General features: G+C 44.0%; 1 long non-coding RNA gene across 1 annotated transcript; it reads right to left on the reverse strand.

Moving 5' to 3' along the window:
• Positions 1 to 11,809: 11,809 nt before the first annotated feature.
• LOC310668894 lies at positions 11,810 to 18,324 on the reverse strand. The gene is made up of 2 exons (XR_014506878.1): positions 18,221 to 18,324; positions 11,810 to 17,931 (listed from the first exon to the last, which is right to left on the reverse strand). It is a non-coding gene; the product is annotated as an uncharacterized lncRNA (long non-coding RNA).
• Positions 18,325 to 18,533: the final 209 nt, after the last annotated feature.

Consider the following 18,533-nt stretch of genomic DNA (forward strand, 5'->3'; position numbering starts at 1 on the left):
TGAATCAAAGTATCCCTTTTTTAAACTTAGCTGTAACAGTAGAATTAGTTTTGCAATTGTTTCTAGTCCCTTTGCCCTTTTTATAGCAGAGAAAGATAGGTTGAAACAATGTATCACTCTTATTTAAAGAGCTGTCAGCGAACATTTCAAATACAGCCGGTGCGCATTCCAATGGCAGCACGGTTCCAGGGTCTGAGTGATGGAGCTTTTAGCCCTTCCCTTGCCTCCTCGCAGGTCAATTCAGTCACAAAAGAAAAGCCCCCCCCCCCCTCTTCTCCTGCTTCCAAGGGGGGGGGGGATTTACTATTTTCAATACTAGAAATAGGTATTTTGCTATTACTTTTCGAAGGCTTTAGCTCAGTCTCTTTGCTTCCATCTATTTACAAAAGGGGGAAGGCGGACTTCCTGTTTCTAACCTCCCCCGTTCGTAGCCGAATTCAGTAAATTTTCTCCTTTAAAAAGTTCCAAATTCCACTTTACTCACGGGTTGTTGTTTAATGTCCCAAATTTTCCAAGAAACATCAGCGCTCTCCGGCGAAGGTTTAGCGGCTTCACTCCACAGAAGTAGCGGTCAATCCAAATATTGGTCTATAGGGAAAGATTTGTGGGCAAACAACTAAACTTCTTAATTTTTAGTATTTCTTTCTGTGGCAATATACAATTGTGGTGGGAGAATCCCAGCTGGGTGGGCGGGGTCTAAATATAATCAGAATCATAATCATTACAATGTCACACAAGAGCCTCAATTTATTCTCAGCAATAAGAAGTGATGACCCATGTGTATTAGAAAATTTGCAAGCTCTATTTTTCCTGGATACATGCTATGCATATTACATACGACATTGTTTATTTATTTTTTGTTTAAATCGGGTGCTCAGCTTCTTCTACCATTGCAAGGAAATAGCCTCCTATCCTTAGCAGTACTGACTTCCGGGTTAGCGCCATCGGCGATGGCTGAATTCCTCTGAGAGAGGAGGAACCCGCTCCACAGGAATCAGGTCTGGCTGCCGCGGCGAAGGCAGAGACCCCTTAAAAATCACAGGCGGGTGAAGCCTGTGAGCTTGGGATTCAGCGGACACCATTAGTGCCCCACCAAACGCAAGGAACCCTTTTTTGGGGGGGTGATCTTGTGTGATAAGATGGCGCCCGGCACACTTCCCCTGTGCCTTTGGATGCTCGTGCCGATAGAAAACTTGAGCTCTTTGAAGCTCTTAGCAGAGTTCTTAGCAGCGGTAGAAAGTGTTGCCTCGTGTGTGTGGATAATAAATCAGACTGAACGCAGGCTTCTTGCTAATCTCTAACAGCCTTTAATGTGAAGAAAAACATCATAAATCAGTCCCGGCGAGAGAGCAGACATCCTTCTCGCCTCTCAGCCAAAAACGAAAGGAAACTCACACACAAAGATTCCCGTATGTGAACCAAACCACGCCTCAGAATGTGAGACGTCACACAGAACTGTTTAACCCTGTAAGTTCTGATTCTCCTCACACACCCTCTCGTCTCGCATCCTGAGGGAAACTGTGAGTATAACTCACCCCAAAAACAACCCTTCACAGAACTCCCCATGTCGCTGGAAGGTCAAGGGTTTAGTAAACCCATCAGCTAGGTTCTCCCGGCTCGAACAATACTTGAGCCATATCCAACATGCCTGGACACTCTGACGTACATTCTGGAAACGTCTGTCCAAATGCTTGGTTCTGGACTTGAACTGTCCAGATTCTGCCAACCTAAGACAAGGTTGATTGTCTCCCCAAACAGTTATGGGCAAGTAACAATCCCCACAAATCTCTTGGATCAAGCACCGGTCGAAGTCCAACTCCCTGCACAAATCCAACAACGCACTGAACTCAGCCTCAGTGGAAGAAAGTGCAATAAGACTTTGCTTCCGGGACTTCCACCCAACCAGGGATACCCCGAACTTTACCACCAGCCCAGACACAGACTTCCTGTCCCCAAGAGATGCCCAGTCGCTGTCACTCCAGCACGTAAGCCGTGCGTCACCTTCAGCTGACAACGTGAGGCAAAACTCTTTGGTATCCTGCAAATACCTCAACACTCTCTTGATGCCTTGCCAGGCATTCACACTGGGCTTCTCAGCCTCCCTGCTGAGCAGATTCACAGCAAACGCTATGTCTGGTCTGCTCCACTGAGAGAGATACAACAGACTCCCTAGCGCTGACTGAAACACCTCAGGGTTTTGGAACTCAGAACGCTCCCCAAGCTGACTGTCCTTCACGAAGTTGGTCTCCATGGGCGTTCTGACCCCTGCACAGTCAGACATCCGGAACTTCTCAAGCAACTGCTCAATCTTGCCTTTCTGACTGAGCAAGAAACTCCCGTTCTCTGACCTGTCTATCCTAACGCCTAGATAAACCTGAATGGGACCAAGGTTTTTGAGCTTAAACTTCTTACCAAGCTCTTTGGCAAAACCTTGCACCTGTCTACCTGTCTGTGCCACGTACAGAATATCATCTACGAACACCAGAATCGCTTCCTGTGTCTCTCCTGACCCCTTCAGGTACAGGCAACTGTCTGCAAGACTCTTCTGGAAACCCAAACTTTCCAGAGCTTCATTCAGGCACATGTTCCAATTTCTGGCTGACTGTTTCAAACCATAAATTGACTTGTGCAGCTTCCACACAACACCTGGCTCATTGCCCTCAAACCCGTGAGGAGGTAGCACTTGGTGCACTTGGTGCCCTCTTTGAGCAGCTACTGCTAAAAGCACGTGCAGAGTCTCACTCTGGGACGTAGGAGCATACACCTCGGTGTAATGCAGCCCCCTTCTCTGCGTGAACCCTCTGGCTACAAGCCTCGCCTTGTACTGTGGTTCTCCAGATGCTGTGGGCTTAATCCTGTAAACCCAACGACAGCTCACGGCCTGCTTGCCCTCTGGCAGCTTCGTGGTGGAGAACACACCTAAGGACCTCATTGAGTTCAACTCCTTTCCCATTGCCTCTTGCCACTTCCTGGCTTCTGCTTCAGGCAACTGTTGAACCTCCTCAAAACTCTCAGGTTCACACTGCGCTAAACCAACCCACACACTGGTGACCTCAAACCTCTCAGGTGGTACCCCCTTTGTAGTGTGTGTGGAACGTCTGAGCACTGTCTCAGGTGCTCCCTCTGACCCACTAGGGCCAGCAAGTGTGTCCTTGTTATCAGAAGACTCCCCCTCTGACTTACTGCGTCTTCTGGCCTTCTGCACTTGACTAACGGGAGACGAAGGCTCACTCTTGGGCTCTCTTTTACCAACCTGTGGAGATGCCCCTCCCTGTTCTTGACCCTGGTCAGAGACCTGGTCCTCATCAACAGGTTCAGCTTCTAACTCTCCTTCCTCAGCAGAATCAGAAAGACACTCTGAGAGAACATCAGGATTTGCCTGGATCCTTGACCAACCACTCTGCTCACAGAACTCAGCACTCCTGCTGACTAGAATCCTGGACTGATCGCCTTCTGGATAGGCAAACCTCCACCCTTTTGTCCCAGGCTCGTACCTACAAAAGATCATTTTCCGGGACCTCGGGTCACCTTTCTTGCGTTGAGCCTTTGGCACAAGCACCCAAGCTTCGCAACCAAACACACGGAAGAAATGCACCTTGGGCTTCTTCCCATGCAGCAGAAAATAGGGTGTGTCTCCTACAACAGAACTATAGGACCTGTTCAAAGTGAAGCTGGCAGCTTTCCAAGCTTCGGCCCAAAAGCTCTGAGGCAAACCAGAGTCAAACAGTAGAGCGTCAGCTGCCTCAGCTAGCGTTCTGTTCCTGCGCTCTGCTACACCATTCTCCTGAGGAGAAAAAGCAACCATCAACCTGTGACTTATCCCCTTCTGGCGGAAGAAACTCTGCAGAGCAGACCCGGTGAACTCTCCGCCTCGGTCGCTCTGAAAGCTCTGCACCTTGGTGGAAAACTGTAGTTCCACCGCCGCAACCCAGTCTTTGATCAGTTGCGCTGCCTCGCTTTTCTGTTTCAGCGAGAAAACCCAGCTGTTCCTCGAAAAATCATCTGTCAGCGTGAGCACATACCTGGCTCTGCCCAGACTCGGCACTGGCATGGGTCCACAAAGGTCTGTATGCACTAGCACAAAAGGCCTTGTGGTTACCCTCTCCAATCTGGGATAACTGCACCTTTTTATCTTTGCTCTTTTGCATGCCCTACAATCCAAAAATTTACCACATGCTTTCATCTTGCAACCCTCAGTGCATTCCAGCAACTTCTGGATATATTTCCAACAGCTATGCGACATTCTCCTGTGCCACAAGTGGGCACACGAATCATGTGTGGGAACGTTAGCACACTGCGCCTGTGCTGTCTCAGCGTTCCCCTTACCCTCCAGTGGTGTCTCCAGAACAAAGAGGTTGTTCTGACATGCAACATTGACCAGTTGTTTCCCACCCCTGGAAATAGAACAGACATCATTTTCAAAACAAACCTTTTTTTTTTATAATTAATTTTTATTCAGTTTCCAATATACATTCCATCCATATTTGACATTCGCCTTTTACATATACATCTTTTGGACTTCCCTCAGCCTATCTGACAATTCTCCATATTATCACTACTACTCACATTTCTTAAATTTATATTGCACTTTACCAATCTTAATCTTATCATATCATTCAAGCAACATTTCAATCGGTCTTTTTCACAAAGCTTCTTGAAAGCCAACAAGCGTTAGTTGCTCCTCACATACATTTTTGATATATTCTGTAAATTTATTCCAGTCCTTGGAAAATTTCTGATCGCGTTGGTTCCTTATTTTTCCAGTCAATTTGTCCATCTCTGCATATTCCATCAGCTTCATTCTCCATTCTTCCCTAGTCAGCATTTCTTCCTGTTTCCATTTCTGGGCCATCAAAATTCTTGCTGCTGTCACTGCATACCTAAATATTTTCACATCATTCTTTCTAATATCATTCCCTATTATTCCTAGTAGAAATGCTTCTGGTTTCTTAATAAAAGTATATTTCAACGTTTTTTTCATCTCGTTATAAATCATTTCCCAGAAGCATTTCACTTTCTTACATTCCCACCACATATGATAAAATGTTCCCTCTTTTTCTTTACATTTCCAACATTTATTGCTAAGTTTATACATCTTACCAAGTTTCACTGGTGTTACATACCATCTGTACATCATTTTCATTACATTTTCTTTTATTGTAGTGCATGCAGTGAATTTCATTCCTTCTTTCCACAGTTTTATCCATTGATCAAATTGTATATTATATCCAAAATCTTTGGCCCATTGAATCATAACCGATTTTACTTCCTCGTCTTTAGTATGCCACTCAAGTAATAATTTATACATTTTGACATCATTATTCAAGATTTCTTGTTGAAACCTCGATATCTTTTCTTGAAAACCTCTTTCCGACAACTCCTTTTTAAACATTGCATTTATCTGGTAATAGTGCAACCAATCATTTACATTTTTCTTCACTTCTTCATATGGTTTTAGCTTCCATTTGTTACCTTCTTTTATTATCAAGTTCTCATATGTAATCCATCTCCCTGGCATTTTCAAAACAAACCTTATAACCCTCCTTTACAAGAGCAGATACAGATAAAAGACAACACTTCATTCCTGGCACAACGTAGACTTCCAGCTCTGCCTGTAAAAAAGAAACAAACACATTGCCAACAGTGGTTAATTGTCTCTGTGACCCATCAGCAAGAGTGACTGTTTTCCCAGTTGAAACAGCCCTGCAGTTCCACATTTCGCCACTAGATGGCATCAGGTGATGGCTGGCTCCTGAGTCGATGACCCAACGCAGCATGCTGCCCTCACTGGAGTTGTCCCTCAGCGTTGCCATGGAGGCAGCTAGGTGATAAAAAGAACCGTCCTTCTCACTTCCTCTGTCACGTCCTCCCTTCGCATTCCCACGCTGGCCTCCTCTCCTAGACTGGCTGCCATGGAAACCTGGTTGGCTGCCATGAGGACTTGGCTAACTGCCATGGGAAGCGACCTTGGAGACATCCTGCCCAGCCTCTCTGGCTCTCCTCGGACAGGACCGATGCAGATGGTCAACAGACCCGCAAACCAAACAATGACGAGTGGAAAAAGCCTGAACTGTGCCTTCTGGCTTGCCCCCCCCCCCTCTGTTACCGGCAGGGCACCCTGCGCCAGCTCGGCCCTCTCTGAGACGGCGTTCCTCCTCGTCACACAAACAACCACTCACATACTGCAGCGTAAGATCCGCTGGATTCATCGATTCCAAAGATAGACACAAATTGTCATAACTTTTGTCCAAAGAGCTGAGCAAAATATAAACTTTCAGCTCCTCAGTAAAGTTGACTTGCAACAGTCTCAGCTTGTTGAAAACAGAGAGCATCTTAGTCACATGCTGTCTGATGCTATCACCAGGACGCAGCTTCAGCTCAAACAAGCTTCTGGTGGTGTGGATCTTTGCCCCAGCTGTGGTCCTGTGGTGCACTCTCTCTAGTGCCGGGTAGGCCTCCTGGGCAGTCTCAAGACCCTCCACCAAAGGTAGCTGTGAGGCCTCCAAATTGAGCACTATAGCTCCTTGGGCTTTCTGATCTTTCCTCTGTGAGGCTTGGGCACCTGCAGCAACCGCTGCTGCAGCTCCGGCTGCAGCTTGCTGTGGGGGCCCTTGGATCGCCTCCCACAGACCCTTGGCTACCAGCCAGGCCTTCAGCTTCCTTGACCACTCCTCCCAGTTGCTCCCATTTAACTTTTCAAAGGGGACTGAGAATGACTCCTGGCCATCTGCCATCTTCTCCCCCGGGGCTGAGCCTACTCACGTAACCAGTAGCTCCTCTTGGCACCCGGTCCTGAAGATGAGATCCTCCCCAGCAAGCTTCGCTGCCTCAAACGTTAGGCAGGAGCTCCAGGCACGACGTGGCAACAGCTTCCAAAGCTTGGCTGGCTCCCATAACCTATGCGATAAGATGGCGCCCGGCACACTTCCCCTGTGCCTTTGTTTTTTTTTTTATGATTCTTTTTATTAAGTTTTTCCACATCATTCACAACTAACAACAAGTCCAAAAGAAAATCACAAAAAACGAAGAGAAACAACAAACAAACAAACAAACAAAATAGTACACCATCAAAAGATAATTCAAAAGAGTACTTCCCTTCATCTCGGTCTGGGTTGTATAGCCATCCTTCCTTTCTGCGGTCTTAATGTTCTCTCTGTATCTTCGCTTCACAGATTTTATATTTCGCCTACTGTAATTTTGATATTACCTAAATTTGTTTCTGTATATGCTATGAATTTGTTCCAAATGTCAATAAACTTTTTACTTTTTTGATGCCTGATTCTTTGTGTCAACTTGTCTAACTCTATGTATTCAAATAATTTAATCTGCCATTCTTCTTGCTAATCTCTAACTGTTGAACTGTCCCTTTAAATGTAAAGGTTCATCATTGTTTCACCCAATGTGAGGGGGCCGGAGCAAGGGCCAGAGCAAGCTGACGAGATCCAGCTTTACAGCTGTGAAGCATAGCAGGTGCTGCTGAGTTGCATTGATTAAGCTGTGTCAGGAATTGGCTGCAGTATATAAGGGGCAGCACCTAGCTCTGCCTTTTAACCCTGGGGGATGGGTTGGTGGTTGGGTCGTGTTTGTTTGTAGACGTATTTAGTGTTTAAGGAGTTTTTGATTTTCTTATTAAAACCTTGTTTAAGTTATTTTTGAGTCCCTTCTTTTTAATGCAAGCTCTCCCCAGCAAGCTCTCTGCGCTACTATACTGCGAAAAAGCCAACATCTTTGGTTATGGGCCCAGCTGCTGAGTGGATGACTGCATATTTTTGGACTCTGAGAAAGGTTTGAAAACTCCTTCTCCTGTTAGTGTAGTTTTTGTGGGTCTGGAAGAGTTCCAGAATAGTTGACCGGGTTCCTGAAGTGGAGAAGGCTCTGGTCTTCCCACAGCTAACAGATGAGAACTATAGTTTATGGTCTTTTCGGGTGGAGGCGCTTTTGACCTCTAGAGATGTATGGACCTATGTAACTAAAGACCCTCCTGACCCTGTAACTGATGCTTGGTCGAAAGGAGATGCGAAAGCCAGGGCGATAATCAATTTGGCAGTCAGCGACCAGCAAGTACTTTATATAAGGAACAAGAAAACTGCCAAAGAAATGTGGGACAGTCTTGCAGCAGTGCATGTTAGAAAAGAGTCAGCGTCTGCATTGACGTATTTCAAGCAGTTGTACCAGAAAAAGTTGCAGCCTGGTAGTGATTTGGCATCACACTTGAGACGTCTGGAGGCAATACGCTGCGAATTAATTCGAAGGGACATGGAGATACCTGATATTCAGTATGTTTTTATCATCCTTTGTTCCCTTAATGAGGACTTTGATGGTATAGTTAGCCAGATATCTGCTGTTCCACCAGCACAATTAACTGTGGAAGGGGTAACGGCAAGATTAATGGGCGAGTTGGACAGAAGGGAGGCTTGTGCCATAAGCACTCCTATTTCCAAAAGTAATGAGGGACGCCACATGCAAGCTGGTGGTGATACGACTGCATTTAAAGTGGCCAAGCGTTGGTTCTGCAATAAGCAGGGACATTTTGCAAAGGACTGCAGATCCAAAAGAAAGCAAAGTACTCCCAAGACTGTTTCTGTTCATCAGTCACGGTCGTCAGCCCAGCAGCCGACATCGTACCGTAAAGACAGAAACGAGCCGCGAGCTTTTCATGCTCGGACAACAGGTCGTAAAAGAATTAAAGGTGCCAAGTGGAATTCTTTTATTGTCGACTCAGGAGCTTCTCAGCATTTCTGCAACGATCGAAGCTTGTTTATTTCTTTCGAAGAGGAAATTGGTAATGTACATTTAGCCAATTCACAAGTCTTGCAGTCGCTTGGCCGGGGTACTGTTAAACTTGACTCTTTAAACATTACGATAGCAAACTGCATTTACTGCCCATCAGTGGACAATTTATTATCAGTAAGGTGTTTTGCTCGTCAAGGCATAACTGTGTGTTTCTTAAATTCAATGTGTGAGTTTTTTGAGGGGAACAAACGTCTATTGTATGCCCGGGAATCTGATGGTTCATATAGACTGTATTTTCGCACCTACTCCCAATCACCTATAAATTGCAGAGCAGCACAGTCAAGCCAGGGATTGAGGAATGTAAGGCCACATTCCGGGTGTGTCCATGAGGTGCACAGACTTCTGGGACACCTGAATTTTGCTGATGTAATTAAGACAAAGAATATTGTTAATGGCCTCAACTTAAAACCATGTAAATTCTTTATGCAATGTCTATCCTGTTGCAAAAATAAGATCAAGGTTGCACGCAAGGGTAGGTGCTCAGATAGGAAAGTAACTGAGCCATTTGAGCGTGTACATTGTGATTTAGTTGGGCCACTCCCACCATCATTAGGAGGTTCTAAGTACTGGCTTACCCTGATAGACCAGTATAGTAGATACTGTTGGACTTATGCAATAGCTGAAAAGTCCCAAGCATTTGAGAAGTACAAAGTTTTTTGCAACTGGGTAAAAACGCACTTTAACAAACCAATTAAGAACCTGTTTTCTGACCGGGGTGGGGAATTTGTTTGAGGATTTTGAGAAATTCCTGGAAGCGCAGGGGACTACTCATGAGGTATCTTGCCCCCGAAGTCCCTGGCAAAATGGGCTTGTTGAAGTTGCGCAGCGTGACCTGCAGGCAGGGGTTAAAACTTAACTGCATGATGCTAATCTGCCCAAAGATTTTTGGGCTGAAGCGCTCAATGCGTTTTGCTTTGTTAGAAATCGAAGTTATCATTCTGGTTTAGATGTCACCCCCTATGAGAAGCTGTTTAAAAAACGCCCTAATCTGAAATACCTACGAATTTGGGGTTCAGATGTAATTATGCATTATCCCGCTAAGCAGAAACTGGGTGAGCGTAGTGTTCAGGGAAAATTAATGGGCTACCAGCAGGGGGCGTACAGAATTTACATACCAGCAACTGGCAAATTTCATATTACCAGAAGCATGATACAAACTGTAAATTGGAATGGAGTTGCTGTTTTCCAAAATACTGATGGTATAAATGATACTGAGGAAGAAGAGGAAGCAGGAGCAGCAGCAGCAGGAAATGGTGCTTCTGAATTAATGGGAGAAGACAAAAAGCCTGTTGAATCTGATAATTTGTTTGATGATTTAAAGTTACAGGCACCCGAGGGGAGGTTAGATTCTCTTGAGTTTTCTGACCGTGAGCTTAGCCTACAGGCATCTCTTCAGTCTGACAATGATGGTTTACAACCTGAAACTAGTAGTTCACTTAGTCCTGTTAAGTCTGAGGAGTCTGACTCTCCTTCCGCACTGAGACGTTCAGATAGAAAGAGGCAGAAGCCACAACGATTTGCAGATGAACATTTTAATACTGTGTATGCCAATAAGGCGGTTTTTGAGCCAAAAAGCTACAATGACGTTCAGAATTTACCTAAGCACCAAGCTGTAAATTGGTATAAAGCTATGAACTCTGAGATAGCTTCTTTAAAAGAGCATAACACTTGGTCTCTTGTACCACAAACCTCAGATATGAGACTTAGATTCAAAATGGGTTTATAGAGCTAAAATGAATGACAAAAATGAAGTTGTAAGGTACAAGGCAAGATTAGTTGCTAGGGGTTTTCAACAAATTCCAGGTGAAGATTATGATTTGTGTTATTCACCAAGTGTAAAATATGAAACAGTTAAGCTCTTGTTAAAAGATGCATCACAACGTGGACATTCTGTTTACCACCTAGATATAAAAACTGCATATCTGTTCGCAGATTTAAAAGAACAAATTTTTATGCGAGTCCCTGAAGGCATAGACGCTGCTGAAGGTTTGGTATGCAAATTAAATAAATCCCTTTATGGTCTGCATCAAAGTGGAAGGAATTGGCACCAAACTTTAGCAAAAGAATTGCTGGATATTGGTTTTTCACAAGGAAAGGCAGACAATTGTGTATTCATAAAGGAAAGGGCAAACTCTGTAACTAAGATATGTGTGTATGTAGATGACGTGTTAGTTTCTACAAAAACTAAACAGGAATATGAACAAGTAGTATCACAGTTACAGAAGAAATTTGATGTGGTGGAATTAGGCATAGCTAAAAATTACTTATCCATGCAAATTGAGAAAGGCAAAAATGGATCTTTTCTGGTTCATCAAACTGCAAAAATTGATGATCTTGTTGAAATGCTATGTTTAGAAAATGCAAATGGGAAGGAAACACCTATGGTGTGTGGTTTCGCCTTTACAGGTGAAGATAAGCCATTTTCTAACAAAGCTTTGTATCGTTCTGCTATAGGCAAGCTAAATTTCATTCAAAGAATCTCAAGACCAGATATAACTTATGCTTTTCACTTTCTGGCAAAATTTGTGGAAAAGCCCCATACACAATGTTTCTCTGCTCTTAAGAGAGTGGTAATGTACCTTAAACATACCAAACATTATAGGTTGCAGTTTACATCAAGTATTGACAAAGGTTTTGAAATTTTCTGTGATGCATCTCATGCAGTGGAACAAAATAATTGCAGGGGTGTGTCTGGTATGGTGTTTTGTTATAACGGTTGTCCTTTTGAATGGAAGTCCCAGACACAAACCATTATTTGTCTCTCCACAACAGAGAGTGAATTATGTGCATGCGTTCAGGCCACTCGTGATATAGAATGGTATATGCAAGTATTTGCAGACCTACAGATGCAAGTAACACTACCAGTAAAAGTTTACCTTGATTCCCAAAGTGGACTCGCTATCCTATGTTCAGAAACCAATACGCAGCGCACTAGAGTCTTAAGATTACGTTTGCAGTTTGTAAAGAAACTAATTGCTGATAAAGTGATTGTATTTAAATATGTTCCAGGTGACAATCAAATCAAATCAAATTTTATTAAACGGTCACAGACCAGATTAACTCGTACAGCTAGTCAGCGAAGCATAACACCAGAAAAAAAACACACAAAAAACCAAAGGATGATTTCAATGCAGATTAGGCCATAACAGCAATTTAAAATTAGGCAGCATGAATAGAATTAAGTATTTGCCTGCCTATTGACATTGGCAAGCTCTTGTTTCCTACGCCTAATAGCGGCTACACAGAATTTGGCAACATTGATCGAAATTTCAGGAACCTTATCCTCTACCAAGGCTCTCATACGTTGGAATTCTGGTGCATTTTTAAGCTCTTGTAGAACTGGGGCAATAAAGGTCAGGCGTAGATCCTCGTAGTAACTACAGTGCAGCAGTACATGCAGACTTGTTTCTACTTCCGATGAGCCACATGGGCAAACACGTGACTCATATGGCTTGCCCTCATATCTGCCTAGCAGCAGGGCAGAGGGCAGGACTTTAAATCTAGCCAGGGTAAAGGAGTGTCTGTACTTAGGTATTTGTAAATCAGCCAAATAATTTGCGGGTGAGAACCCTCTCCCAAAGTCTCTAATTGTGGCATGTTTATCCATTCTGCCCATATGACATTGCAGCTCTATGTCCCTAATGCGTTGGAGCACTTGGCTTCTGGCTCTCTCATATCCTGCCGCTATCAAGATCTGCGGGGAGAATCCCAAGCTTCTTATCTTTTCAAACAGGGAAGCTTTCCAGGTAGAATGAAAGGTGTCTAAGAGTGTTAAAGGAGCCAAACCGGCCGGGAAAAAAATAAGTTTTAACCAGTAGTGTATCTTTAAAATCCACAACCGCGCGTTAACGGGTGGTTGTCCAACTTCTAAGCGGACAGCTATATTAGATACACAGGGGGGGATCCCCAATAAACACCGATAGAATTTTGTTTGAAATGCCTCCATAGGCGCAAAATTTTTAAAACTGCAAACCTGGGATCCATAAGTGAGTTGTGGGAGTATTTTTGCAGCAAAAACCTGGGAGGCCGCCGGAACGTATTTACCCCCTTTCCCGTGAAAAAATCTTGTGAGGGCTTTATTGGCCCTTCCCGCGTTGGCAATGGCATTTTTCATCTGTTGGTGCCACGAGACACTTTCCTGAAAAGTTATTCCCAGGTATTTGAAAGTTGCTACCTGGTCAATAGATTGTCCATTAATTCTCCATTTGTGTTTCCTTCTTTTTTTTGAAAACACCATAATTTTAGATTTGCTGTAGTTTATTGATAGTTGTTCCGCTTGACAATAGTCAGCAAGTGATCTCAAAAGCTTCCTCAAGCCAACGCAGGAAAAGGAGAGTAGGACTGCATCGTCCGCATACAGAAGCACCGGAAGGGGCATACCTGCCAGTTTGGGAGGGTGGGCATTTTCTTTCACCATATTTACTGCTAGAGAGTTGATATAGAAATTAAATAGCATTAGCGCAAGGACACATCCTTGTTTAACCCCACAGTGCGTTTGAATTTCTTTAGTTAAATGGCCTGATCGATCACATCTTACCCTCACCCTGGTGTTTTCGTATAGACCACGGATAAGGCGTAGTAAGCGTTTATCTATGTTTGTAGCGCCAAGCTTTTCCCAGAGTCTGTTCCTTGGTATTAAATCAAAAGCCGATTTAAAATCCACAAAAGCTGCATATAAAGACCCCCCTTTTCTAGAATATTTGTCAGCCAGGTGTTGAAGGATAAGGGCCTGGTCTATAGTTGAACGCTTTGCTCTAAAACCAGCTTGAGCTTCTGATAGAATATGCTCTCTTTCCATCCACTCCACTAATTTATCACGTAAATGAGCAGCGTATAGTTTGCTAATAATACTTAATAGACTGATTGGTCTGTAGTTAGCTGGCTCAGTTCTGTTTCCTTTCTTGAATACTGGAATGATGATGGCTAAACCCCAGTCCTCGGGGATAATAGCCGCTTGATTTATACTAGTGAACAAGGCGGCTAGCACAGGGGCCCACCATTCAACATTTGCCTTAAGAATTTCTGGTGGGATATTGTCAGAACCCGGGGCTTTCCCTGATTTAAGAGATTGAATAAGGCCAGTAATTTCTTCTGTGGTTACAGGGGGGCATTCCTTGCCAAATTCACTTGAAGTAGGAAGCAGAACTGGGGCCGGTTGATTTGATGAATATAATGAGAGGAAATGGGCCTCCCATGCTCCAGCGGGTATAGAGTATTCAATTTCAATCGGGGAGTCTCTCCAGCTTTTTGCAATTGTTTTCCAAAATGTGGCAGAATCTTTCCTTTGGGAGGCCTCCACTAGGCACTGCCATTCCTCCCTCTGCGCCTGGAGCTTTTTCTTGTTAATCAAAGCTTTATAACTGCGTTTTAACTCAAACCAGTCTAATGGAAGCGAAGGTAAGTTCGCTGATCTATAGTTCCTGTACTTATCCAGCAGAAGGCGTTTCATAGCCATGCATTCTTGGTCAAACCAAGGTTTGGATTTATTAGAGTGTAGAGATTGCCGTGGCGTTTTTTTTGTTGGTCAGATAAGGTTGTAAGGACGAAATCAGTTCGCGGAACATGTCTAATCTAGCCTCAGGAGTTGGGGAATTAACGAGGTTCTCCTTTCTAGCAAGAAAAGTGTCTGAGTGAGGTCTTTCCGATATTTCGTTACTCAATTTGCTGGACCATTTAATACGTGAGTATCTTAGCGCCATGTTTTCAAAACATGGGGCTACAAGTTTATCAGAGCAAAATAAATCTTTTCTTGCATCCAGTGTTAGACAGAGTGGTAGATGGTCGCTGTCAACCCTCTCCACCACTTTATAATCCCGTGCTCTGCTCAAAAGGTTAGATGACACCAGGACGTAATCGATAGTGGAGGCTCCCATGTTGGATATGAATGTAAATTCCCCACTGGGATCTCTGTCGACACGACCATTTATTACAGTCAGATCCAGATTGTTGGAAAAACGTAGAAGGCATAGGCCTGCGTAGTTGCAGCCCTTGTCTTTTGAGAGCCTTGGGGGAATAGAATGGGCTTCTTTGGGAATGGGAGGTACGTCATGGAAATGAGCATATAACGCTTCGTCTGATTGGCCAATTCTGGCATTTAAATCCCCAGCCAGCAGCACTGCCGCTGCAGGAGTTTGATTCATTAGCTCATCGACATATGATTCTAGCCTATGCCAGGTATTTTTGATAAGCTGCTTGCCTCTTTGGGGAGGGGCATATATATTAATCAATAGAAGTGTGCAATATCTGCATTTCATTAATATTGCCATGGCCACACTGCTCAGAGGTTCCAGCTCGACGAAAGATGCTCTCAGCCTTGTGGATATTAGAATGCCTAGCCCACCCTTAACTCGTCCCCCTTTGTTGCTTGGTGAGCCTGCGAGCGAAAATGAGGCAAAACCGTTTACATCTAAATCCCCTGTTAGCCATGTCTCTTGCAGGAAGACTATATCATGATCTTGAATAAAATTGACAAATGATTGGTCAGTCGCCTTGTTGAGCCAACCAGCAATGTTCCATGATAAGAATTTAAGATTGGCTTTTTCACAGTCGAGTCTTTGTCAATTATTGGCTAACGTACTTTTAGGGTTTGTCGCCTATCGTCTTTGTATGGCGGGCTATCCAGCCGCTCTATGATTTCAATAGGTGGATGCAAAGTGCTCACGTTTGTGAACACCGGATCTTTATTATGCATAGATTCCTTCTGTGGATATTCTTTTGCGGCCTGGTTTTGGCCCAATTCTGATTCATCTAGGTATCTCATTTTGTCCCATACGTCTGGTAGGGTCACCTTAGGAATATTTCTCCTTCGGGGGGGGTAGTTGAGTGCTCTCCTTGAAGGGTGACACAATCTCTCTTGGTGGAAAGTTAATCTCCGCTTTAATCTGAAGGTTACGTGTTGTAGTCTTTTTTTGATCCCCCTTAATAACCTCGTTGCCTGAAGCTCTCTCGGCCAGCTTATCTCTTAGCTTGTCTAGTCTTCCCAAGATGTCAGTTTGTATTAGTGGTGGGAACGTCCAGAATTGGTCAGTTAGGATATTTTCTTCCATAGTAAAGAAATCCTCACTTTTGCTCACAAGGCATTGCGGATTCTGTTTGTCAGGCCAGAATTTTGAGAGTTGTTTCCCCTTTCTAAGGTTTGCCTGCTTAGTTTTCAAAAGGGAGCTCAAGGGAGCCTTATTTTCAAAGAGCCTAAGTATTGTTATCCGTGCTTTTAGAAAGGCAGGTCTTGACCTAAAGATAAACTTGGCCAGGTTCTGATCCCTAAAAGTGGTCAGTGCTCTCACTGAGTGACCATCATAATGTAGATATTCCACCGAGGTGATATCATTAGAATTAACCATTCCTGGCAGTATGTCATTTAGGCTAGATACAAAGTTCATTATTCGTTGTTTCCCTGTAAGGAAGCCCTTAGGCTTCGGGAAGTTCGTGAGTACCAATTTTAGGGGATTTAGGATCAAATTCCAATCTCTTTCCTGTCTGGAGGCTTGCCGGGACTGAAGGGGGGTATCATCTATACTGCACGCTTTCTCTTCCCCGCTGTTCGATTTGCTAAGTGTTTTATTGCCTTCATAGGTAGAGGCCTCTGCTACCGCAGTATCGGATTTGTTAAATAGTTGGTTATCCAGGGACTGAGTTGTTACTTCTGCCTTCTCGCTTGCTACTGGAGTCGGCCTTGGCGAGTCCTCCTTAGCCGGTTGCTGTGCAGCTATCTTTGTTTCTCTCTTTTTACCCTTCTTTTTACTGCCCCGTGTGGTTGATTTGTTTGGGGCCGAGGGAAGAAGTTTAAACAATTTCTGCCAATGTGTGCTTCGATTACTGTGGGTGTACTTGGCTTTCCTTGTTTTGATATTTTTACTTTTCTTTACTTTTACCCTTGAGTTATATCTTTGCAGATTCTTATTTATTGCTGGTTTGTTCGTCCCCACTAGCTCAACTGTTTTATGTTCTTGGGGCATATCATTTAATTTTATCTCTTTTCATTGAGATGTAAAATTTTCTACTAACGTCAGCAGTAGCCCATTTGTTATTGTTAGATAGTTTTTTATGTTGGCTAGATCAGTATTTATTGCTAGGGAATAATCTAAAGGGCGTCCGTCACTCAATTCTGTTTGAGAGTATTTTGAGATAGGTAACTGGTTTTGATGGGTTGATGTAATTTCTTCCGTGGGTAGCTGTTCCTTAGTAATGGAGGTATTTCCCTCCTGGGATTCCTCGGCTAGAGCTAGTTCTTGCGCTAGGCTGCATGGGGAGTTAATATTTCCAGTGTCTTGATATATCTCTTTAAAATAAGACGTCCAATCAAGAACAGTAAGAGAGGGGGGTATTACTTCATCAAGAATTAGTTCTTTTTGTGGACTCTTACCCTCCTCCATCTTAGGAAAGTAATTTGTGATTTTGCTTTGTCTTTTTCCAGGGCTGATTGCCGAGACAGGGAGTATACCCAACTTCTTATATGTTCTTCTAGTAAAAACCATGGTAAAAGTTGTCTTAATATAGAGAGAGGGCAGTTTACCCTGGGTGCGGCGGCCTTGAATTGGGAGGCAAGTGGGGGTATCAATCTATATTCCCACCTGCTCTCTGCAGCAGCTTTCTGATGTGCTCATCAACAGCCTCAGTATATTTCTCTATTTTAAGTTCTCTGCTTTTAGGTCTTGGCGATTGTCCTAAGCCTGTAGTTTTCACCTCAATCATGCGGCCAGCGCTGTTTCGCAAATGCTGCAACCTAGTCAGAATATAATAATAAAAACAATGCTGCCAAAAGCACAGCAGTAATAAAACGACTAAAAACTACATTAAAATTAAAATTGCCTTATTTGGGCAATTTATGTGCAGCTGGAAGGGGATTATAGTGGAGTTTGGCTATAGCACATGTACAGCTATGATAATCTTGTATTTCGGGCCCTAGCTTAGTCTTTAGAGGCCAACTCCCACTGCCCTATGCTGAACGAAGGATATCCAAGAGCCCCAGAAGGGAAACTTTCTGTGGGCTGGTTCACTGATTCCTTCTAAGCAGTCTTTCAGAGGCCTACCACATAAGGCGGGGCACAGAGCGATATCTTGCTAAAGCCGATTTTCCAAACCTCCAGGGGGTCCTATCCAATAAACTGTTGTAGAGCTTTTAAGTAGATTAAAAACTTCCTGTAAGAAAAACTCAGGATGCCTTCACCAGGAGTCTCTGAGAATATAAATGCTGGTCTCCTCAGAACAGTTTGTTAAAATGAAGAGTCTTTCCAGCTACTGCACTTCCTCTTCAGCTGCGAAGCAAGAATGCTGTCCCCGGCTAGCTCACACAGCCCCCCAGCTGGGTGGGGGTCAGTCAGTTCAGTTAACCCCCGAATCTCCAAGCTTTACCTTTCTCTGTGTTCAACAGAGCTGGGTGTCTATGGGCCAGTCTCAAAGCAGGGCTCACAGTCGTGTCTCTCCTTACCCTCCTTCTCCAGGCACCGCTGGTCAGGTAAGCAGTTCGCAGTTCTGTCTTTAGGCCTCTTCTCTGTCTGCTCTCAGTTCAGGCAGCAGCGTTCTCTCCTCTCTGGCAACCTCTCCTCTCTGGCAACCTTGACCGGGCAGCTGATAAGGAAGGAGGGAGCAGCTGAAGCTGAAGCTCACAGAGCCAACAGGAGTTATAAAAGTGCTCAGAGTCTTTAAAGTGTTTTCCGTTTGTTAAAAATTGGCATCCGGAGGGCAATTAAGATAAGGTTTTAAAAGAATAAAAGTGAGCGCCGGAGAGCGTGATTTGCCTC

The sequence above is a fragment of the Podarcis tiliguerta genome (assembly GCF_965153285.1).
Source record: "Podarcis tiliguerta genome assembly, chromosome: W".
Lineage (NCBI taxonomy): Eukaryota > Metazoa > Chordata > Lepidosauria > Squamata > Lacertidae > Podarcis > Podarcis tiliguerta.